A 10496-nucleotide genomic window follows, 5' to 3' on the forward strand; every position below is an offset into this window, starting at 1 on the left:
ATGGCTAACCTTGCAATAATTGAGGATACCAAGGCAACAATATGGAGCAACTGGAACACTCATACACTGCTGTGGAAACACAAAATGATGCAAGCATTCTGTAAATATGTATACATATATATTTATACATTTGCCTATACCCATATATCTATATAGGGCTTTCTTGGTGGCTCAGATAATAAAGAATCTGCCTGCAATGCAGGAGACCCGGGTTCATATGGAATGATATCAGAGAAGGCAATCACAAAAGCCAAAGAGTGGAGAACTCAAGATAGGTTGTTGTTATTGCTTGGTCACTAAGTTATGTCTGACTCTTTGCAACCCCATGGACTAAAGCATGCCAGGCTTCCCTGTCCACTCTCTCCTAGAGCTTTTCAATCATGTCCATTGACTTGGGGATGCTATCTAACCACCTCATCATCGGTTGTGCTCTTCTCCTTCTGCCTCCAATCTTTCCCAGCATCAGGGTCTTTTCTAATGAGTCAACTCCTCACATCAGGTGGCCAAAGTATTGGAGTTTCAGCTTTGACATCAGTCCTTCCAATGATTATTCAGGGTTGATTTCCATTAGGATTGACTGGTTTGATCTCCTTGCTGTCCAAGGGACTCTCAAGAGTCTTCTCCAGAACCACAATTCGAAGGAGTCAGTTCTTTGGTGCTCAGCTTTCTTTATGGTCCAACTCTCACATCCATATGTGACTATTGGAAAAACCATATGTTTGACTATATGGACTTTTGTAAACAGGCAACCTACTTAATTTAACAAATAAGTGGCCAAAAAATTAAGATCAAAATGATATAAAGGATGTATTATTTAAAAGATATATCACCCAAATAAATATGCATGGACATTATTTAGACCCTGAGTTGAACAAATTATAAAAATAAATAAAAATAAAGGGAAATTTGAATGTTCACTAAACTCCTTGATGTTAAAGAATTATTTTTAACTTTTTAAGGTATAAAAATAGCATTTTGGTCATTTTCTAAAGAGTCTATTGTTTAGACATAAACATTGAATTGAATATGAAACTCTATGACCTTCCTTCTGGAATTTCCTTTCAAATAATTTAAGATGGATGAAGAAAGTGGGTGGAGTTATAGATGAAATAAAGTTGACCTTGAGATAATAATCACAAAATCTGCGTAATGAGCACCCATCCATAATAGATCAATAAGGACCTATTATGTTGTTCCTATACTTTTCTATCTGTTAATTTTTACAGAATGGGAAGAGCAAGTCAAATTTAAGGTATTTATAATCACTGGGAAAATGGTAATCTTTCTGTTAGAGCATAAACAATAGACTGCTCTTAGATTTCCAAGTTCTCAGCTATTACAAAAGATCAGATTGGAATTACGGATGAAGCAAAGCTAGCCTTGACATAATAATTGCAAAATCAAGGTAATGGGCATGCACATTCTGATACACAAGCATATTGAATGCATAAATTCATAAAATTCATAAAATCCATAATTCAATGCATATTGAACCTTTGTTTGAGACAAAGTCTAACTCCTAGCCTCAGTTAATTGAGAATAGTCTTGTACTGATATCAAAGATCAAAGGCAGGAGAATTTTTTCCTTTGTTAAAGGAAGCCAAAAAGCAGCCTTCTTATTTTTTATCTTTTCTAATAACCAAAGTATCATCTCATTGTTTATAAAGCCCAGCCCTTCCCAATCTCAGGCTCACCCTCCAGGGCTGAGCCCAGCCCATTCTTCCTTTTACACTAGCTACTGGAAGCCCATCTCATACTTTTCCTCTCATGCCCTTCTTAACCTCTTCTTCTTCAGGAACCATGTCTTGCAAATCCAGCGTGAAGACCCAAAGCATCAGCTGCAGGGGCTTCAGTGCCAGCTCAGCCAGAGTCCCTGGGGTATGCCGCTCTGGCTTCAGCAGCGTGTCCCTGTCCCGCTCCAGGGGCAGCGACGGCCTCACCAGAGTGTGTGGAGGAGCTGGCTTTGGCAGCCGCAGCCTCTATGGCCTGGGGGGCTCCAAGAGGATCTCCATCACAGGGGGCAGCTGTGTCATCGGTGCCGCTATGGCGGCAGAATTGGAGTTGGCTATGGCTTCGGAGGTGGAGCCGGGAGTGGAATTGGTTTTGGTGCTGAGGCTGGTAGTGGCTTTGGGCTCAGTGGTGGAGCTGGCTTTGGAGGTGGCTATGGGGGCTATGGCTTCTCTGTGTTCCCCACTGGAGGTATCCAAGAGATCACCGTCAACCAGAGTCTCCTGACTCCCCTCAACCTGCAAATTGACCCCACCATCCAGCGGGTGAGGACTGAGGAGCAGGAGCAGATCAAGACCCTCAACAAGTTTGCCTCCTTCATCGACAAGGTGAGCTGGGAGCATCTGCCCCCAATGAGGATTGCAGAGTGCCCAAGAGAGACTCAACCAATGTTCTACCAGAGGGAGCCTCGGGATATTCAAGAGAGAGGGGACTCAGAGGAGCTCTCTACTGGCATGCAAGTCAGGTTCCATGTGCATCACAGGCAGGAGATGATGGAAATCATTTAGATCCTGCAAATTTCTCTCATTCCTGCCTAGGAAACATTGTCAACTCTTAATAACTCTGAAGCAGAGAAAAAGAAAGGAAAGAATGAAATAGATTAACACTTACCACTAATAGGTCTACAATGGGATATAAACAAAAGGCCAGTCACTACCTACTCTGAGGTTCTGGCCCACCTTTCTAGTAGGAAGAAAAAAAAAGAGAAGAAAAGAAAAAAAAAAATTCCATACAGATGAAAAAAAGAAGTGTTTGAGATGTGTAAATATTTATAATTTGCTTTTGAAAAGAAGTTATTCTAGAAACAGAGCATGGCCACCTATAACAATGCCTTAGAAGAGATACAAGCACTAAATGTGAGTTTAGATAAGTATTTAATCATTATATAACATTTAACATCCCTTTTACTGAAATCCAGTAAAAATAAAAGCTTTGCATATTATATCGGATAAAAACCATTTTAAACTGAAATTTTGATTCTGCTTGCCAAAATAAAGAGAGGAAATGATGAAAATTCACTGATATAGGCACACTTACCTAAAGGGCAGGAACAGCTCAAAAATCCATGAGGGAATTTCATCAGCGAGATCTGTCAGTTTAGAAGGAAGAAGATTAGGGGAGCATACCTCCCAATCTGAGTCTCTGTTTTCTGTTAGTAGCCCAGCACCATGGACACCACTCCAGCCTCCTTGGAAACCTAGTAACACGGACACTTGTTGCTCTCTATCTCCAGCAAATGACTCTCTTGCCTTCTTCCAGATGTAGTTCCTGGAGAAACAAGTGCCTGGACACCAAGAGGACCCTCCCTAAGGAGCAGGGATCCAAGCCTGTGAAGCTGACCCTAGTGACTATGTTTGAGCGGTACATCAACAACCTCAGGGAGTGGAAGGATTATCTTCTCTTTTTTTAGTGACTGCCCAGATTCAGAGTTCATGCAGGATCTGGTGGAGAACTTCAAGAACAACTAGATTACAGGAGAGAAATCGTTCAGCTTTCTGAAACCCACACTTAGTCTACTGAGTGACCAGGTTCAGTTGTGGGCATGATTGCTTAAGAAAAATATACAGTGGAAATGAAAATTGTAAATTGTTGTCTAAACAGGAACAGACTCACAAACTTAGAGAAGGAAATTATGGTTCCCAGGGTTGGGGGGGAGGATGGGGGAAGGGACAGTAAGAAAGTCTGGGAAGGTTGTATTGTAATACTGCTGCATTTAAAATGGATAACTGACAAGGACCTACTGCATAGCACATGTAACTCTGCTCAATGTTATGTGGCAACCTGGATGGGAGGGGAGTTTGGGGGAGAACGGATATATGTATATGTATGGCTAAGTCCCTTCACTGCTCACCTGAAATTATCACAACATTGTCAATCAGCTATACTCCAATACAAAATAAAAAGTTTTTTTAAAAAATAGATAATGAGAACTTACAGTGCAGCACAGGGAACTCTACTCAGTGCTCTGTGGCGACCTAAATGGGAAAGAAATCCAGAAAAGCGGGGATATATGTATACATATAACTGATTCACTTTGCAGTAGTAGAAACTAACACAACATTGTAAAGCAACTTTATTCCCATAGAAATTACTTAAAAATAAATACATTGCTTAAGAAAAATATGAAGAACAAAATGGGCAATAGACTTCATTATCAAGTACATATCCCCAATACTAGGGGAAAAGATGAGAGAATAGTCACTTCTCAGGCTCCTTGGACTGATAGTTCCATTCAATAATTATCCATTTAATGAAAAATGTTGGGTCAGGACAGGTTCTTTCAAAATCCTTTATGAATTGGCTCAAGCGTTTCTCCTCATCCTCTCTTTCTGGAAATGAAGAAATAAATAAGCACCAAATCAATTTGTAACACTGCAGAAAGTGAGCTTAGCAAGGTTAGGTGTCCCCATCCTTTTGTTGAAGGCTAGAAGAGCCCACATCTGGGAAGAGAAGATGTTGGGTGGGCTGGGCGTGGGGGTCAGCTGAGTCTGAGTTGTTCCTCCTCTCCCAGGAGGTAGACGCTGCATGAATGAGGCTGAACTGCACACCGAGATAAGTACCTTTAGCGGTCAAGTTGTTCTCTTACATTCCTACTTTGAGATGGTGAGCTCCTCACCCTGTTTGTTTTTCTTCTTAAGGGTCTGAGTGCATGGAATGCTGGGGGGGTTGATCTCATAGATGTATCACTAGAAGCTGAGGTACTGACAATCCATATCTCATAGGAGTGCCCTCAGATGCAATCTCAGAGCTTAGACATTTTCATGGTCCTCTTCATGGACAACCACCATAATCTGGACCCAGATAGCATCATCTCTGAGGGTGAAGGGCTATAGGGAAGATTGTTCAAATGAGGCCAAGTCCTTATACCAAACAAGCCCCCCACTCCCTGCTCACAGTTGGTTACATTCAGCTGCACCAGCTTAACTGCAGTTTTTTGTGTGGAGTCTGAAATACAAAGACACTGGGTGATCTCATAGGATGTCTGTCATTGCTCCATTCACGTAGACAATTAAAGAATTTGCAATAAGGCCCATTGAACAAAAAGAAAAAAGTTTAATGACATTCCCCTACTGAGTTTTGCCTTCAACCTCTTTCTGATTATGAAATTCCTTAGATATCACAAAGAACATCACAGGTAATTGAAAAACTAGATGCTCAGTGATCAAACAGAACTATTCAATTGTGCAGCAGCAAATAATCTTGTGCCACCTATTTTTTTCTAGAGAAGAAGTCACATCACTTGGCATGAGTTTCTTAGAGGACTGGGAATTGAAAGCCACTGTTGGCACATGAAAGGCCAGAAACACTGCATCTCCCCCCATGCACATGGCTTCTCTGTCCTGAACTACAGTATAAGTAGCTGCAGGTCAAGATAGACTGACAAAGGGATGAACTGCACAAAATCAAGCAGGAGACTGCTGAGCTCAACCCGCATGATCCGGAGACCGATCTGAGATAGACAATGGCCACGTGCACTTCACCATCTCCAGTGGCTATGGCAGCATCAGTGGTGTCAGCAGGGGCTGTGGCCTGCAACCCTTACAGCAGCACTCACAGCCTCGGAGGTGGCTTCAGCTCTGGCAGTGGCAGAGCCATAGTGGGCTGGTTTCAGCTCCTCTGCGGGCAGCAGTTCCACCATCAAATATACCACCACCTCCTCCTCCTCCAGCAGGAAGATCTAAAAGCAATGAAGTCATCCTATTGGTATTTGGTCCCACATTGTCTCAGTCCCCTGTCCAGCTGCATTGCCCATTCATTAGGATGCCGCCTCTCTCCTGCCTCCGACTTTTCTTGGCCTATGAGTTAGAGCTGAAATTGCAAAGTTCTCATTTCCTCTGTCTATACCAACTTCACCTGAGCTTCCCTTATTCACCATCAGAAGGTCAACAGTCAGTGTCATGGAGATATGTAGACATCCTCTTGATGTTCCCATCTTATCATCATTTTCATCAGTCTACCATGATTCTGGGAAGAAAATGACTTACGCCCACCTTGAAAACTGAAGCTCAATCCACATTATGCTATCAGAGCAGGGACTCTTCCCTTTAATTTTAATTATCCTATCCATTCTAACAAGACTCAAGAGTTCCTCACAGAATGAATAAGTTATTTTCTTCCGCAGTGTCCCTAAATGGTACTGACGCCACCCTCTCAGATATCCCTGCGATGTTTTGCTCTCTTTGCTTTCTTTTGTTGTGTTGAAGAAAGCAGATTTCTAATAAAAAGATTCTGTGTTAGATTGTATTATTGATCATGTACTGGTCCTGAAATTTTCTTATCCCACACAGAGATCTTCATCTTTGTAGAACCACCTCTAAGCCCCATTGATGACTTAACCTGTCTCATACCCGACTCTGTTGGTTAACATCGTGTGATACTCAGTCCTGTGGGTGGATGACTATCCACTGCTATTTGGCTGTCTGCCACTCAGCTTTTTCTCAAACTGGAGTCTTTGAAGCAGTCTCTTCAGCAAGGGGTGTTGGGAACGTTGGACACCTATGTGTAAATTAATGAATTTAGAACATGCCCTCTCACCATACACAAAAATAAACTCAAAATAGCTTGAAGACTGAAACATAGGACATGACACCATAAAGCCCCTAAAAGAGAACACAGGCAAAGCATCCTCTGACATAAATAGTACTAATATTTTCTTGGGTCAGTCTCCCAGGGCAATAGAAACAACAAAAGGAACCTAATCAGACTTACAAGATTTTGTACAGCAAAAGAAACCATAAGCAAACTATAAAGAAAATCTACCAGATGAGAGAAAATATTTGCAAATGCTGTGACTGACAAGGGCTTAATTTTCAAAATATACAAACAGCTCATACAAAAAAAAAAAAAACAAACAACAAAAACAGTCCAATCAGAAAATGAGAGAAGACCTAAAGAAACATTTCTCCAAAGAAGAAATAGAGATGGCCAATAGGCAAATGAAAAGATCAGCATCACTAAGAGAAATGCAAATCAAATTTATCAGTACAAGGAGGTACCACCTCATAATGGTCTGAATGGTCATCATTTAAAAGTCTACAAATAACAAATGCTGGAGAGGGAGTGGAAAAAGGGAACCCTCCCTACACTGTTGATGGTTCAACCATTGTGGAAAACAGTATGGAGGTTCCTCAGAAAACTAAAAATAGAATTACCATATGACCCAGCAATCCAACTCCTGGGCATATATCCAGACAAAACTAAAATTAAAAAAGATATGTACATCCCTACGTTCATAGTGGCACTATTCACAATAGCCAATTGGAAGCAATCTCAATGACCATCGACAAATGATTGGATAAAGACGATGTGGCACGTATATATAATGGAATATCACTCAGCCATAAAAAATAGTAAAATAATGCCATTTGCAGCAACGTGCATGCAACTAGCGCTTATCATACTGAGTGGAACAAGTCAGAAAGACAAAGCCAAATCCCATATGATGTCACTTGTATGTGGAATCTAAAATATGACACAAGTGAACTTATCTTTGAAGCAGAAGCAGAATCAGGGACATACAGGATAGATTGGTGGTTGCCAAGAGGGTGGGTGGGTGGTGGCAGAGGTGGGAGTAGGAGTTTGGGATTAGCAGATGCAAACTGGTATAAAGAGCCTCTTGATGAAGGTGAAAAGGGAGAGTAAAAAAGCTGGCTTAAAACTCAACAATCAAAAAACGAAGATCATGGCAACCAGTTCCATCACTTCATGGCAAGTAGAAGGGGAAACAATGGAAACAATGACAGACTTTATTTTTATGGGCTCCAAAAGCACTGCAGATGGTGACTACAGTCATGAAATTAAAAGACGCTTGTTTCTTGGAAGAAAAGCTATGACAAACCTAGACAGCAATCCTAAAAAGTAGAGACATTACTTTGCCAACAAAGGCCCATATAGTCAAAGCTATGAGTAGTCACGTATAGATGTGAGAGCCGGACCGTGAAGAAGCCTGAACACCAAATAATTGATGCTTTTAAACTGTGGTGTTGAAGAAGACTCTTGAAAATCTCTTGGATTGTAAGAAGATCAAACCAGTCAATCTTAAAGAAAATCAATCCTAAATATTCATTGGAAGGACTGATGCTGAAGCTGAAGCTCCAATACTTTGGCCACCTGATACAAAGAGCTGACTCATTAGAAAATGCCCTGATGCTGGGAAAGATTGAAGGCAGGAGAAGGGGAAGACAGAGGACGAGATGGTTGGATGGCATCACTGACTCAATGAACATGAGTTTGAGCCAGCTCCGGGAGATGGTGAAGGACAGGGAAGCCTGGCGTGCTGCAGTCCATGGGGTCACAAAGAGTCGGACACGACTGAGCGACTGAACAACAACAACAACAATAACAAGGGTCTACTGTATAGCACAGGCAACTATATTCAATATCCTATGATAAGCCACAATGGAAAAGAATATCAAAAGAATGTATACATATACATATAAAGCTGAGTAAGTGCTGTATAGCAGTAATTAACATAACATTGTAATTTAAGTATATTTCAGTAAAAAATGACTTTTAAAATGAAGTCTTTGAAAATACATTAGGAAAGAAAATGAATCTGGGTTCCTGAAAACTGGATCAGCATGATCTGATAACTGAGATATTTGTTTTTCCATCTCCACTTGGTCCCCATCTGATCTCTGAGACTCTCTTAGAGATACCCTTCACAGCCTCCACCCATCACTGGGAAACCTCGGCACTGATTCAGTGGAACAGATGATAGTTGGTAGGAAGGTGAAATGTTTGATCCCTTTCTGTGATAATACCAATTTTTGCCATAAAGCTATCACTTTGTTACAACATCTGATACGCATCAGTCAAGCTGACGGGTACAGAAAAGGAATATTCCAGATCTTGGTGGATGGGCTTAAAACCATGTGGTGCTTAATAAGTTGGAATGGATTTCCTTTTACCCAAAGATATTTGGGATCCACTGAAGAACTTTCAACAAATGCTGGTTAAAATTCATAAAACTGTACCCCTCAAAATGGTGAATTTGACTGCCTGTAAATTATATCTCCATAATGCTGAAATAAAATAATGCTATCCAAAAAGTCAATGAAATAAATTAATAAAACCTCGGAACAGTGTTGTTTAGAGACTTTGCTTTGAAATGCTGTTGGCAAAAAAAAGAAAAAAGAGATTGAAAAACGGTCCAAGTTGACAGATGACATCAGATTAGCATGAAGGTGGTTCTGGTTGGGAACATTTCCTTTTGTGACAGGATATCCAAAAGCCATTTTCACTGTAAAATTCTTTACAAGCAAGATCGATGTTAGAGGTTTATTCAGATCTTCCCATATATCTGTGTCAAGGTTATGATTTTTTACTTTTAGACAGAAACAAATTTTTAGGCCAAGTTTACACAAGTTTATTCTAGAATTTGGCTAATCAGGCTTTTCAACCAGGTCCTATCTGTATGCAAAAGAATAAAAATAAAGGAAAATTCCCTAAGAACAAGAGCCAATTCTGATATAATAATGTTGCTACTTTGAAGCCACGGCAGAAACCCTCTGCCCTGGGTCATGGATCAAGTGGCAATCTAGCCTTGTTCTGTGGTTGTCTACAGTTGGGCAAGGGTCTCTCAGCTGAGCAGGTCACTAGGCAGAAACTTTGGAGCTAGGGGAGACTTCTTGTCAACTGCAAATTGGCACTTGCCATGGGCACTTGACATCTACATCTACAAGGATTAAGTCGTGTGCTGCTGACCTTCAACAATCCCTGAAAGGAGTTTAGGGTGGAGAGCAGAAACAAGGCACCCTGGACTTGGGGGAAAACTGGCAGGGCAGGTCTTCAGAGAGTTAGATATTTTCAGGAGCTGATTTTATGAGCCCAATTATTGTATCTCCTCATATCTAGAAAAGCACTAAAATCCTTCACAGTGATGACTGTTTCTCATGATGAGCAGAAAGCTTCATGAGACTAACAGAAACCTTCTGGAAAAATATGTGTTTGATTGCACATATTATTCCCCCTTGACAAAAATCACATCTATACTGACCTTCTGCCCTGCTTCTTTGGAACAGTTTCTCAGCTGAGGTGCTGTCTCCTGGGCTGTAGTCCTCACTTTGCCCCCAAATAAAACTTAACTCACAGCTCACGTTGTGCAATTTTATTTATTTATTTATTTTGTGTGTGTGTGTGTGTGTGTGTGTGTGGAATTTTTTTAAATTGACACTTTTTAAAATCTCTAATAGAGATTAGTGACCTCTCTACCCTGCCATAATGCAGCTGTATGTAGGGTTTGAGTCAAGGGATGGAAGTAGAGGTTAGGAACTGCCAAGCAGCATAAAATCCCAAAAGCTGGTGGGGAAACTTACTAAAGAGCCAGGCACAGACTCTGCTTCCCCTCCCCATGTGAAGCTCTCCATGACAGCAGTTAACTTACAGGCCTTCCTCACCACCCTGGAATGAGGGTCAGGTATGTCCCCAGTTCTGTGGAAGCCAACTACATACCAGCAGCTTGACACTGGAGGTAGGCATCACTATCC

At 41.1% G+C, this 10496-nt stretch overlaps 1 pseudogene; it reads left to right on the forward strand.

The window, feature by feature from the left end:
• The first annotated feature begins 1800 nt into the window (after positions 1–1800).
• Positions 1801–3418, forward strand: LOC128048090 (keratin, type II cytoskeletal 6A-like; annotated as a pseudogene).
• The last annotated feature ends 7078 nt before the right edge of the window (positions 3419–10496 follow it).

The sequence above is a fragment of the Budorcas taxicolor genome, chromosome 5 (assembly GCF_023091745.1).
Source record: "Budorcas taxicolor isolate Tak-1 chromosome 5, Takin1.1, whole genome shotgun sequence".
Taxonomy (NCBI): domain Eukaryota; kingdom Metazoa; phylum Chordata; class Mammalia; order Artiodactyla; family Bovidae; genus Budorcas; species Budorcas taxicolor.